We start from the raw sequence: 15,357 nt of genomic DNA, 5'->3' as shown, positions 1-15,357 counted from the left end.
AAGTGTGAGTGTGTCTATGTCTGCGTGTGTTTTAAATTAAGATAGCTGCTGAATGGAGAAGGGATTAAGGAGGCAAGGGGGAAATAAGGGAGAGCAGTCAGGAGCGTATGGGAATAGTTCTGGGGAGAGATGATGGTAGCCTGGACTAGAGGGGTGAGGCTGGAGGTGAGTGGGCTGATCAGAGATCAGTGTAAAATTGTATCAATGTAAAAACTCGGAGAACCAACAGGACTTGGTGGTGAATTGGGATGTGAGAGAAAGGTGAGGAAGCCAAGGTGAGTCCTGGGTTTTCAATTAAGTACATGGTGATTGATGGTGCAACTTTGTGATATGGAAAAGCCTAGGGGAAGGAATGTTTCTCAGCAAAGCAGTAACTAGGGACAGGGCAGCTTTGTGGGGAGGGGCAAGATGAGGTACAAGTCATAAGCGGCTCTCTGGGGTGGGTGTCTCTACACACCCCAACCCAAACTTTCCCTGTCCTCCAGGGCACCTGGGCTGAGCTGCTCTACCTGGAATGTGCCTCCCCTTCCTGTCCACCCCTGGGAAGCCTCTTCCCTGCCTTCTTCATCACCCAGTGCTCCTTTCCAGCATGCTCTCTCTCTCCAGGGTGAGAAGGGACCTGTTGGTACGTATGCATGTTGGTGTTTCCTTCACTTGCTTCTCGGCCCTCAGCTCTCAGCATTCAGATAGACTAAACCATTCTGAGATCTGGCAGTGCAGGATGGAGAGGGAGGGAAAGAAACCAGGGCTGGGGGAGCTACTCCTGTATAGAAAAGGCTTCCAAAAGTACAGCCGCCAGCAGAGTACCAAGAGTCCCAGCAGGTATGGAAAAGTCCAGCCCTGGAACTAAGGGATATAAACCAGCCATGGAGCAAGGTCAAGGTGCAGCATCCTTTTGGTTCTGAGTGGTGGTCTTATTGGAAGAAGAACGCCAGTAAGTGGCCACAAGGACAACCCCAAGGAAAGAGGAAAGGGAGCAAGCAAAAGCTGGACAGGGAATTAGAGACTGAGGTCAAGTCCAGATACATAGAGTGGGTCAACCCAGCAGAGGACAGGTACGTGGTCTCCCCCATTTCCAAAGGGTGCCATACCCCAGGCCATAATAAGACCAGACCTCTCCATCAGGTATATCCAGGCTCCCATTTACTGAGTGCCCACCACTCACCAAGTATTGTGGCAGACAGCAACTTCATGTCATGCTCACAACAACCTATGAGATAAGCACTACCAGCAGTCCCATTCTACAGATGTGGACACTGATACTCAGAAAAGTTTCGTAGTTTGCCTAGGGGCTAAAAGCTGGTAAGTCATGGAGTTGGGAAGGGATCTCAGGTGTGCCTCACTCCAGAATCCTTACCTGTTCCACCCTGGCACCTCACCTCAGCTGACTTAGCTCAGGACGGGGCAGGGCTCATTGTGTAGGCTGAGGCATTAGTGCTGACACCTGTGGGGGCCTTAGGACAGTCAAGCCAGGCAGCAGCAGCAGCAGGCAGCGCACCATTCAACCTGTTCCCCAGTCTTGTCACAGGCCTTGTCTTGTTCCTTCCTCTGTGGTCTGCAGCAGGGGAGCATATCAATAGCCCTTGGTCCTCCAACGCCTAAATCCCATATCTTGCTGCAGCTGTATAGCTTAGAAAAGATGTACCAAGCACTTCTGTGGGATTGAAGGACAAATCCCCACCCCGGAACCCTTCCTTATGAGGCATGATTCTGTTCTGCCTAGGTCCTTTGTGCTCTATCTCCCTTTTGCAGGAGCCTTGTCTTGTACCCCAGACCAGCACTTCTCAAACTTTTATACCTGATAGCACATTTTAAAAACTATGACATTGGTATAGCTCACATGGGTAAACAGAGGAGGCTGCTCTGGCTTCCTCTGGCCCCTGACACTTGTAACCCATTTGAGACACCAGCTGGGAAACTCTGCCCCCTGAGACACCTAGATGGGGCTCCCTATGGTTTTATTACTCTCATCCCTTCATTTGGGTTCTTTTCTTTTCTGCCTTACTGGGGACAGAATTCCAGAATGACCCAGCTTCGCATCCTGATATTTCCACTCTCTCAACTCTGTGCGTTGGAAATTGCGTCTGCCTTCCAACCCCCTCTACCCCTACTCCCATCATATTCTTTGAATCAGAGGCCCTTTGATGTTTTATTTATGTAAAATGTGGAGCATGTGTCTGGCACATGGTAGGCATTCAAAATATGTTAGCCTGGTTCTCCTCTGCCCTATCCTAACATATGTAGCAGGAAAATAACTAGCTCATATGGCAACAATATATCCCAGATTTTCTGGGACAGTCCCAAATTTAAATAATTTTGTCCTTTCAGAAAGGCAACATTAAGTGGTGAACATGATGTAGTCCATGCAGAAATAGAAGTACAATGATGTACACCTGAAATTTTTACAATGTTATAAACCAACGTTACCGCAATAAACAAAAAATTAAAAAAAAATAAAAAAATAAAAAAATAAAAAAAGAATATATGAGATGTGTATATATACATATGTATGTATATACACAAAATGGAATGTTTTTTAGCCTTATAAAAGAAGAAAAATCCTGCTATTTGCAACACTGTGGATGAACCTGGAGGCCATTGAGCTAACTGAAGTAAGCCAGACAGCACAAGACAAATACTGCACGGTATCACTTATATGTGAATCTTAAGGAAAAAACAAGGTCAAACTCATAGAAACAGAGTAGAAAAGTGGTTGCCAGGGTCTGGGAAGTAGAGGAAATAGGGACAGGTTGGTAAAAGGGTACAAACTTCAGTTGTAAGATGAATCAGGTCTGAGGACCGAATGTATAACATGACTGTAGTTGATAACACTGTATTGTATAACCGAAATTTGCTGAGAGTAGAACTTAAAGGTTCTGACTGAAAAAAAAAAATTTAAATATGTGAGATGATAGATGTGTTAATTAACCCAATGGTGAGAATCTTTTCACAATGTATACATATGTCAAATCATGTTGTACACTGTAAATATCTTGTAATTTTATTTGTCAACTAAACCTCAATAAAGCTGAAGAAAAAAAATCCTGAAAAAAAAAAAAAAAAAAAAAAAAAAAAGAAAGGCAACATTTTAAATGTATAATTACAGGAAATTTAATTTTTAAAGAAAGATTTATCCAAGTATTGTGGCAGGCAGAATTCTATGATGGCCCCCAGGAATTCCTGCCCCCTAGCCCTGTGTATATGCCCTGCATAATCCCCAGCCCTGTGTATGTAGAGGATTTTACTCCCGTAAGCAGGTTGTTATATGGCACAGTTGACCTTAAAAGAGGGTGATTATAAAGGTGGGCCTGACCTTTTCACATGAGCCCTTTAAGGCAGAGAGTTTTCTCTGGCCGGTCGCAGAGGAGAAAGTCAGACATTTGACATGACATTGCTGGCTTGAAGATGGAGAGGGCCATGTGGCATAGAGTACAGATGGTCTCTAGGAACCAAGAGCTGACCCAGGTGACAGCCAGCGAGGAAATGGTGACCTCAGTCCTATAGTCGCAAAGAACTGAATTCTGTCAATGACAGGAATGAACTTGGAAGCAGATTTTTCTCCAGAACATCTAGACAAGAACTCAGCCTTGCTGACCACTTGGTTTCAGCCTTGTGATTTCCTGAACTGAGAACCCAGCCACAGCACACTGGACTTCTGACTTATAGGACTGTGAGCTCAATGAGTGTTTTAAGCTGCTAAGTTTGTGGTGATTTGTTACAGCAATAGAAAGTTAATATAGGTATAACTTACATAAAATAAATCCACTTTTAAGTGGTCAGCTCAATGAGTTTTGACAAGTTTATTCAGCCATGCAACCACCATCACAATCAACTTATAGAATATTCCCATCACTCCAAAACTTCCCTGTGCCCTGTGCATTCAATTCTTTTCCTCAATCCCCAGTCTCTGAACTACCTGTTTTGTGTTCCTATCATTTTTTGCTTTTTCTAGAATTTCATATAAAGGGAATATAGAGTATATAGCCTTTTGTGTCTGACATTTCACGTAACATAATGCTTTTGAGATTCATCTGTGTGTTGCATGTATCAGTAGTTCATTCTTTTATTGCTGAGCAATATTCCATTGTATTTATGTATCAGAATTTATCTATTCATTTGTTGATGTGTTGGATTGTTTTCACTCATTGGCAATTGTGAATAAAGCTGCTCTGAACATTTGCATAGAGGTCTTTGTATAGACATATATTTTTATTTCTCTTGGTAAATATCTAAGTATGGATCGTATGATATATTTGTGTTTAACTTATGAGAAACTGCCGAATTGTTTTCCACAGTGGCTGTTCCATTTTGCATTCTCATCAGAAATGTATAAGGGTTTCAGTTGTCCCACATCCTTATCAACACTTCATATTGTCAGACTTTTAAGTTTTAACCATTCATCTGAGTATGCAGTAGTAACTCATGAGATTTTAATTTGCATTTCCCTAATGACTAATGCTGTTGAGCATCTTTTCATGTGCTTATTTGCCATCTGTGTATGGCAAATCCTTGGTGAAGGATCTATGCAAATAGTTTGCTCATTTTTATTGGAATATTCTAGATACAAATCCTCTATCAGCTATACATTTTGCAAATATTTTCTTCAAGTCTGTGGCTTGTCTTTTCATTTCCTTAAGCTGTTAAGGAAGAGCAGCTTTGGTTGAAGAGCAGAAATTTTTAATGTTGATGAAGCCCAATTTATCAACTTTTTTTTATGGTTTGTGGTTTTTCTGTCATATCTAAAAAGTCTTCACTTAACTAAAGGTAACAAAGCTTTTCTTCTAATAGTTTTATCACAGTAGCGCTTGTATTTAAGTTTATGATCAATTTAAAATTAATTTATTGGGGGCCGGCCCCGTGGCTTAGCAGTTAAGTGCGCGCGCTCCACTACTGGCGGCCCGGGTTCAGATCCTGGGCGCGCACCGACGCACCACTTCTCCAGCCACGCTGTGGCCGCGTCCCACATACAGCAACTAGAAGGATATGCAACTATGACATACAGCTACCTACTGGGGCTTTGGGGAAGAAAAAAAGAAGGATTGGCAATAGATGTTAGCTCAGAGCCGGTCTTCCTCAGCAAAAAGAGGAGGATTAGCACGGATGTTAGCTCAGGGCTGATTTCCCTCACCAAAAAAAAAAAAAAATTTTCACTAAAAAGATTAAATTAAATTAATTTATTGTGTATGATGCAAGGTAATGGTAAGGGTTTGTTTTTTGCATATGAATATCCAATTGTTCCAGAACCACTTAGTAAAAGAGTATCCTTTCTCCATTGAATTGCCTTTGTATCTTTGTAAAAAATCACTTGACCACATATGTGTGAGTCTATTCTGTTCCATTTATCTATATATCTATTTTTAACCTATATTCTTTGTCTTTTTTACCGTAGTTTTATAAGTCCTGAAATTATGTAGTGTGAGTTTTTCAAAATTTTGTTCTTTTTCAAAATCCTTTTGGCTATTCTAAATCTTTTGCATTTCCATATTAATTTTAGAATCAGCTTGTCAATTTCTATGAAAAAAACCTCCAGAGGTTTTGACTGGGATTGCGCTGAACCTATAGACTAATTTGGGGAGAAATGATATCTTAATATTTAGTTTTCTAATCCATGAACACGGTGTATCTCTCCATTTATTTACGTCTTCTTTAATTTCTACCAATGTTTTATAGTTTTCAGTGTATAGGTCTTCCACATATTTTGCTAATATTTTCCCTAAATATTTAATTTGTTGATGCTTATATAATAGTATTTAAATTTATGTCCAATTATTCATTGTTAACATATAGAAATACAATTAATTTTTTTATCTTGACCTTTGCAACATTGCTAAACCCACTTATTAGTTCTAATAGCTTTTCAGTAGATTCCCTGGAATTTTCTATGTCAATGATCATTCACGTGCAAATAAAGAAAGTTTTACTTTTTCTTTTTAATCTGCAGTCCTTTAATTTCTTTTTCCTGTCTTATTGCACTGACTGGGACCACAAGTAAAATATTGAATGGAAGTGGTAAAAGATATTCCTTCCCTAGCTCTTGAGCTTAAGGGGAAAGCATTTAGTTTTTCACCATTAAGTATCCTGTTAGCTGTAGATTTTCCATAAATGCACCTTATCAGGTTAAGGAAGTTCCTGCTATTCTTCATTTGCTGAGAGCTTTTAATCATGTGTGGATCTTAAATTTTGTCTAATTTATTTATGTCTAGTTTATGTGTTTTAAGAAATTTATCCATTTCATCTAAGTGATAAAATTTATTGGCATAACATTTTTCATGATAATCTCTTATTATTTTTTTTTAATAAGTAGGGAACTATAGTGATGTCCCCTCTCTAATTCCTGATTTTGGTAATTTGTTTCTTCTCTCTTTTGCTGATCAGTCTTGCCAGGAGTTTATCAGTTTTATTGATCTTAACCAACTTTTGAATTTAGCAATTTCCTCTGTTATTTTTCTGTTTTCTATTTGTCTGACTTCTGCTTTGATCTTCATTATTTTCTTTTTTCTGCTTACTTAGGGTATAATTTGCTCTTCTATTTCTAGTTTCTTAAGGTGGAAGCTTAGGTCATTGATTAAGATATTTCTTCTTTGCTGATACAGCCATTTGGTGCTATAAATTTTCCTCTAATCACTGCTTTCTCTCTAAGTTGCATCCCACAGTTTTGATATGTTGTATTTTTATTTCCATTCAGTTCAAAATACTTACAAATTTCCCTTTTGATTTTTCTCTGAGCCCATGGAATTTTTATAAGTGTGTTATTTAGTTTCCAAGTGTTTGGGAATTTTCCAGAGATCTTTCTATTATTGATTTCTAAATTAATTTGATTGTGGTCAGAGAACAGTTTTTATGATGACAATTCTTTTAAATTTATTGAGTTTTTTTGTAGCCCAGAATATGGACTATTTTGGCAAACTTTTGTGGGTTTTTTTGGTGAGGACAATTGACCCTGAGCTAACATCTGTTGCCAATTTTCCTCTTTTTGCTTGAGGAAGACTGTCCCTGAGCTGACATCCGTGCCAATATTCCTCTACTTTTTCTATGTGGGATGCCACCACAGGATGGCTTGATGAGTGGTGCATAGGTCTGTGCCCGGGATCCGAAACCATGAACCCCAGGCCACTGAAGCAGAGCCTGCAAACTTAACACTATGCCACTGAGCTGGCCCCTTTTGGCAAATTTTTTATGTGCACTTGAAAAGAACGTATTCTGCTGATGTTGGAGGGAGTGTTTTATAAATGTCAATTAGATCAAGTTGGTTAATAGTGGTGTTCAAGTCATCTATATCCTTACTGATTTTTTGTCTACTTGCTTTATCTATTGGGAGGAAGTGTTGAAGTTTCCAATTACAACTGTAGATTTGACTATTTCTTTTTCAATTCTTTCCATTTTTTTTTAACTTTGTGGGTGGGGTTTTTTTTTTTTTTTTGAAGGAAGACTGTCCCTGAGCTAACATCTGTTGCCAATCTTCCTCCTTTTTTCCCTTTTTCTCCCCAAAGCCCCAGTAGATATTTGTATGTCATAGTTGTACATCCTTCTAGCTGCTCTATGTGGGACGCCGCCTCAGCATGGCTTGATGAGTGGTACACAGGTCTGCGCCCAGGATCCAAAATGGTGAACCCCAGGCTGCCGAAATGGAACATGCAAACTTAACCGCTATGCCACCAGGCCAGCCCCAATTCTTTCCATTTTTTTCTTCATTTATTTTGAAGCTTGGTTGATACATTCTGTCTACACATTTAGAATTGCTATGTTTTCTTGAATTTACCTCTTTCTAATCAAATAATATTTCTCTTTATTTCTGCTAATGTTTCTCTCTCCGAATGTACTTGGTCTGTAGCTTTCTTTTGATTAGCATTTACATAGTATATCTTTTTACGTACTTATACATTTCACCTCATTGTATGTTGTTAAATTTAAAGTAGCTTTCTTGCTTTATTTAATCCAGTCTTTGCCTTTTAATTGAAGTGATTAGAACACTGTGTTCATGTAACTGTTAGTATGATTGAGGTTAAATCTTCCAGCTTGCTATTTGTCCCATCTGCTCTTTGATCTTTTTACCTCTTTTCCTGTCTTCTTTTGAATTGAGAATTTTTAAAAGGATTCCATTTACCTCCACTATTGACTTAGCTATTCCACTTTATTTTATTTTTAGTGATTGCCCTAGTGTTTATAACATACACCTTTAAGTTAGCACAGTCTGTCCTGTTCTCTCTGTTTTCCTCCTGCAACTCCAATTACATGTATGTTAGATCATTTGACTTTGTCCCACAGCTCTTATAGCCATGTCACCCACTTCTAGACTCTTTGGTAAGCTGGACCACTTGTTCACGTGAAGATGGAGTGAATGAGAATGAGAGGAGCAGGGTTGCAGGATTTGACCCATTTTGGCAGGACAGAAGTTCAGAGTAGAAGTTCAGCCACACCAGCAAAGCACAGGTTCAAAGGACTCAACTCTTGAGTCAAACTATTAGCTCATAGTTGGAGAGAGAGTGGAGCGGGCATTTAGGAAACTCAAGAAGAGCTGGGTGTCATGTTCAATTTGACATGGATAAAGAACAGAAATGACTTGTGTTGTAGCAGATGGCCATAGTCAGAGATGACATTGAGAATGTCAGCACACTGTGAGTTCTTACAAACTCTATAAAGCAATTTGGGCTTTCAAAACATGTAGAATCACCAATTTGAGCCAAAATATTTAGATTTCAAGGGGCAAGAATGACCCAGCTGATATGTGTTATACATTTTAAATTGCTGTCTCCTCTACTTGACCTGGAAGTTCTATGAAGATAGGAATCATATCTGTCTTCTTCACTAAGGATGCCTGACAAATGGCCAGTGAGCAAACATTTTCAAATGAATGATGATAGGAAATCAGAAAATGTGGGTTAAATTTCAGTCCCACCACTTCATGGCCAAGCACACTTGAGCAGTTACTTAACGTTTCCCATCCCTTACATTCTCAGAATTTCAATAAGAGTATCTTGAGATACGGAAAAATGATTGAAAATAAAAATTTGTTGAAAGAAGTATATTATTATATATTATGTCAAAATACTATCTAGTTACATATATATATAAGATGTACAAGTATTATTTGGTCATAATTTCTTTATTTAGCATTTTTTTAATAATTTTTTATTTTTATTTTTTTGTGTGTGAGGAAGATCAGCTCCTAGCTAACATCCAGTGCCAATCCTCCTCTTTTTGCTGAGGAAGATTGGCCCTAGGCTAACATCTGTGCCCATCTTCCTCTACTTTTTATGGGATGCCACTACAGCATGGCTTGACAAGCGGCGCATCGGTGCGTGCCCGTGGTCCAAACCAGCGAACCCCAGGCCACCCCAGAGGAGTGCGCGCACTTAACCGCTGTGCCACCAGGCTGGCCCCTAGCATTGTTTTACTAAAAGCTTTAAAATCAATTCTCTTAACCCTTAATCTGTGCATAGTGTAAAGATTTAAAAGTCTCTCTTTGTTTCCTTTGTTTTTAAAAACTCTTGTTCTCTATTTTTAGCAAGTTCATTACTTCTATGTTTTCTTTGCTCTCACTATATCTGTCTTAGATATTAAGCTCCTTTGGAGCAGAAATTGTATTTTTCCTAGGTGCCACACCCATTTCCTGATAGGTTGGTTCTGATAGTTCTCCCATCTTCTCTTATCACTCACGCAAGATAAATGGCTCACTTTCCCCACTAAACTCAAATGAAGTCCAATATTTCAGCAAAAATAGTCTACTTGCAGTTTACTAATTTACTAATATCTTTTTAGAGTCAACCATATGGCATGTGTTGGGGGGGCAGAAAAATGAATGAGCAGTAATACCTACTGTTCAGTGAGCACTACATACCACCTACTTTTCTAAGTGTTTTGTATATGTTATTTCACCAAGTTGTCCCAAGTCTTTGAGGTGTATACTGCTATTATCTCTGCTTTATAGCTGAGGAATCTGAGTTTCTGAGAGGTTAAGCATCTTGCCAAGATTTTCCCAGCTGGATCCAGGAGTCCACCCCATGCAGTCCAGGTCCAAAGCCCACCTTCCTACCCTCCTTCTGCCTTAGAACCCAGGAGGTTTGTCAAATTTCTACCAAAACCTGAGGGATCCTCACCTAGAAATATGTCAAATATGATGGATGTTAAGAAACTAGAGCCCACTTAGTGTGTAGTGACTTCCGTATCATAGAATGGGTTTAGTATCAAATCTCAGATGAAGCAAATTGATTCCAATTTATAAGACTCTTTATATCCCAGGGTATCTATATAATGCATGGAAACTAATATTATTACCACAAAAGCAATTTGCACTTCAAATACTTCCCCATGGTTACAAATTTACCTACCATGTGAACATAGTATAGTTACAAGAAGAGTCTCGTGAACATGGTAAGTTACAAAAGAACCTACCATGTGAATTGGATAGTGACATGGTTTTGAGCACTTTGCCATAGAGAAGATGCCCTACCTGGTGGCCTATGTGTTCTTTCCCCTTGGTGGTATATCCTTGCAGGGGAGATGGGCAAATAAAACTATCAGAGTTTGGAAGCACCTCCACACAATATTCCACAACCTTTTCTCTGATCTCTCTTATTCCCACCAAGTAACAAACTTGTTATCTCATGTATAGCACTTTACATTTTACAAACCTTGAGGGTTTGTTTTAATATGGGAGGCTGTTGGACTTATAGGCACTACCAAGTACATTATTACATCCCGTTGATTTCCAGTCTAAGAGAATATTGAGCGGAGAGAATAAGAACATCATGGAGCCATGGCTTCTGCTGCAGTCAAGGAGAGGAAACATGGAGTCCAACAAAGGAAAGTCAATGGCCCATAAGAGGTGGTGGTTAGGATGAGCGTAAAGAGGAAGGTGAAGCTTAACAGACTGAAAAGATCAAGCTATGGGTAGAAAACAGCATTCAGGAATGAAAAGAGCAAAACTAACGAACAGTCAAGGCCAGAAACCAATAGAAACAGGTTGAGAGCAGAAAAATTTCAGCATCCAGAAAGAGAGGATAAAGTATCTAACTAAACAAGGGCATTACCTTAATTATTTGAATAGGCAGGTGGGTCAACCCAATCTTTTCTTCCTGAACTCCTTTCTGAATGCTTATCTTTTCTGAAAGGAAAATAAGGGTATCATAATATCATAAGGGTAGAGGGGTGTTTTATGGAACCCAAGGGCAGGAGTGTAGTTGAATCTCAGAAACATGCAAGGTTGTGGGACCCTCAAAAGGCCCTCTCTCTTCTCTGTCTCTGCATTTCCGCTTTATTCTTCACTCTCCATTTCTTTTGCTTTTTCTAGGACCAAGACAGTTCCCTAACTTTGGTGATAGAGGCCCATCCAGATTCTTTCTCTGGATTCCAATTCTACATTTCAGGAAGAAATTCTGATTGGCTTAGCCTGGTCAGGTGCCCACCTTTAGACTAAATAATTGTGCCTAGGTTTGGGATCAAGTTGTACCAGCATGGCTCATGAGAACCTACTATGTGGATCGGGGCCAGTCCTTCACTTTCACCATCTCCCAGTCTAGTCTGTGTTGCTGTCAGGATCACATTAGGTAATATATATACGAAAGGGTGCCATAAAAATGTAAAGAACTATTAAAATGCTCATGGCTGAAGTTTGTAACCACGGGGAAGTATTTGAAGCCCAAATTGCTTTTGTGGTAATAATATTAGTTTCCATGCATTATAAAGATACCCTGAGATATAAAGCGTCTTATAAATTGGAATCGATTTGCTTCTTCTGAGATTTGATTCTAAACCCTATTACTTGCAAAGGATGCAGTGAGAGAAGGGCAGGCTTTCCAAGCAGGTCTCCCAATCTGTGGAGAAGAAGAGTCTCAGAATTAGAGGGGACCAGTCATTATTTGGTATTCAAAAAGTTAAAACAGAAGATTGTTAAGCACCCATCAAGGCTGTTTGAAGGGGAAAGTGGCTGGATTTTAAGATTCCTTTATAGAATCTGTCTCCTGGAAAAGAAGCCAATTGTATATTCTGGAGAGGATGCTTTATGTTGCTAGTGATAATTATTCCTCATTAGCTTTGTCACAAAGAAGGCTCGGTGCACTGTGCATAGAGGTGGATGTGGTCACTTTCTTCTAGTTTAATGTAAACTACTTTAGACCATATGGTTTCTGGGCTGTAGATTTTTATTAAATTTCCTGAATCCTCCAACACTGTGAAAAACAAACAAACAAAAAAGTAACTTCAAAGGAAAATATCATAAGCTTTCATTAAAAAATTTGATTCAGAGATTCTTGTGCTTGAGATTATAGCACCTATTTTTAGCTGATAAAGCTTAAATTCCATTCTACTTCATACTTGAAATTCAAAGGACAAAGCAGATTGATTGTTTTACTTGTAATTTGCTGTGTTAGCTGGAGTAAATTATTTAGCTTATTTGTGCTCTTTTGGGAGGAGAGGTAACATTATCCTGCCTCTTGAGTGTCTCTGAGACACTTAAGCATAAAAACCATTCTAGAGCACAAAGTAACTCATGACAGAGTGTTTTTCTCTGCCTTGATGACAGTGCATTGTGGAGTTTTAATTACTGATGTACTGTTCAGATGTGTCCACATGCTTCTCCTTTAAAAGAAAAAGGGCCATGGAAAACGGAGTAACTAGGATGACACTAGAGGGACTTATATTCATGACCAGAAATTAAATATGAGGCCATCTTTCTGAGATTCATAAGTAGTTTAGAATAGAGATGGAGAGGACCGAGAGAGAGAACCAAGCAGAAATAATAAGGTTAAGCACTAAGAAGATCAAGAGTAAGTAAAGGATGTTATGAGAAGATGCATGTATGCGTGCGCACGCACACACACACACCACAAAGAACAAAACAAAATAATCTATTTGAACTTGAGAATTAAAAAGAGAAAATTTCCATGTGCAAATTGATGTCTTCTGCAGGAAAAAAAATTATTTCCACCAGAGCTATGCTTTTCAGGGCAGGCTATGGGGATGGATCATCTTGAACCTACAGCCAGTTAGTTGGTCCACAATGATGGATAACTTAGTAGGATCCAGGCAATGGTGGAGGAAACACAACATGGGGAACAAGACAGATGTGATTCCAATCTTTGAGGAGCATCTTGTCTAGAGGAGAGAGATACATAAACAAAAATGACAGACAATGATAGGGCTACAGAGGAATAACACAGGGTGCTTCCAGGAAATACATTAGAAGTGCACCCAACCGAGAAGGTGGAGGTAGCCTGAGAAAGCAGAGAGAATTGCATGTTCAACAGCCCTGGGTGAGGACAGAGAGCTGGCAAGTGTGCTTTCCTGAGCTCGCCTCTACTGTCCAGCAGTAACTCAAAGCTGGGAGTGAAGTTCCCATTGGCAACTGTGGCTTAAAGGAAAATGTTTTGAACTCAAATTCAGACCAGTTCTAGGTTCCCCACTACAAATTGCAAGACCTTGAGTTTTCTCATCTTAGTTTCCTTGTCTGTAAAATGAAAATAGTAAAATGTTTCCATGATTCTAAGTGATTGTAAAATGCACCATAGATTTAATATGAAATTTTCAAGGTAAGGGTGGGGAGAGGAGAAGTATCTGTCAATTGTAGTCTACTTCCTGATTTCAGCAACATTAAAATGTAAAAATATGTATATCAAAAGATTGAGGAAATGTGGTGGTGTGTACCTCCCAGGGTCATTGTGAGGATTAAATGAGATTATATGTGAGAATATAATTTCACACTGTGCTATGGACTGAATGTTTTATGTCCCCTCCCCCAACTCATATATTGAAATCCTAACCCTCAATGTAGTAGTTTTAGGAGAGGGCACCCTTAGGATGTAATTAGGTCATGAGGACGGAGCCCTCATGAGTGGGATTAGACCCTTATAAGACGAGACATAAGAGCTTGCTCTTCTCTCCCGCTCTCCACACAAGGATACAATGAGAAGGCAGCCATCTGCAAAGGAGGAAGGGTGCCCTCACCAGACCCTAGATCTGCCGGTGCCTTGATCATAGACTTCCCAGCCTCTAGAACTGTAAGAAGTAAATTCTGTTGTTTAAGCCACCCAGTCTATGATATTTTTGTTATAGCAGCCCAAACAGACTAGGACACACTGTCAAGTTCTACAATGCAAATATTATTACTTGCCTCACTCTCTGCATGGCCCAGCCTTTAATAATATACTAGTGACTTGAAAAGAATGAAAATTTCATTTAATCTTGGGATCGAATTTCTTCGTGAGAGTCATTTTTATTAAGTGGGATATGTCATCTGTAACAACTGATATGCAGAGCCTTTTAGAACCAAAAGAAAAGCTGAAGTTCAATGAATTCTATCCTTAAATTTTACAATAGAAAAAACCTGAAGATCAAAGAAATAAAATGACTTTTTTATATACATATGGTTCATGGCACAGTTGGGACAGAAAGAGGGCTTTTTATAGATGATGTTGACAATTGTTAGTAATTATGGTTATATACAACAAAGTATTGAAGCTGACTATGTAACCTCAGCTTATAGAAAGCAGCTGTAGGATGCCAATCCCCCAAACGAGCAATGATTTAGCAGCAGTGCAGCACAAGGCTAAGCTGATTTAGGTCATGGGATTGGGGTGGTGGGGATGGAGGGCATGGGAGAAATGCATAAGTGTAGAATTCTGATGTGTTAGATGAGCTTCCTCCCCATGGGAAACAAAATCATGCTCAGCCTGAGTGACAGAGTTGCTGGAATCGTAGGTCCTTCTGTATAGGGAAAGATCTACATACTCCTCCAGGACACCCCCCCATCCCCACCCCAAGCAACTTGCTCTGAAAATCACAAAACAGAGTGGATCTCAGGCATATGACCACCGGTCGTGGGCAAGCCTGTTCACGGTAGAACCATAAGAGGTTATTACTCTCCTTGTCACCAGGAGGCTGGCCTGGGCTGGGGTGAATGACGACACTGCTAGAATCACAAGAAATGCATCTTTAAGTGCATTCAGTCACAGACCTACCTATAACCATGCCCCAGGATTTCTGATATGGCAGTGTAGCAATACTGTAGTCACTTTCCTGAAGGCTTATCAAAGCATTGCAGGCAGGATCCAGCTCATTGTGGCTTTATCTGTAGAAGGCAGATTAGGACTGGGTTGTCACCATCTCCCACCTGGGGATACTGATGCTTGGTTAAATAATTGCTCTAAGCTCCCTGTAGCTGAGAAGTAGAGTCAGGTCTCCTAACTCTGTGTGGTGCTCTATCTGGCCCTAGGTCGGCCTGCTCTTGAACCTTACACAAACTGGAAGCAGGCTACTCAACAGTGGGCAAAACTGAACTGAGGAGTCATGGGATTTTAAAGCAGGAAGTGGGATTTGCTATCTGTATTTACTTCATTTAGTTCTCACACGTGAGTATTATTG

The sequence above is a fragment of the Ceratotherium simum genome, chromosome 6, assembly GCF_057802395.1.
Source record: "Ceratotherium simum simum isolate JZ-2026a chromosome 6, ASM5780239v1, whole genome shotgun sequence".
NCBI lineage: Eukaryota > Metazoa > Chordata > Mammalia > Perissodactyla > Rhinocerotidae > Ceratotherium > Ceratotherium simum.
The sequence above is the reverse complement of the archived record's forward strand: the minus strand, read 5'-3'. Positions refer to the sequence as shown.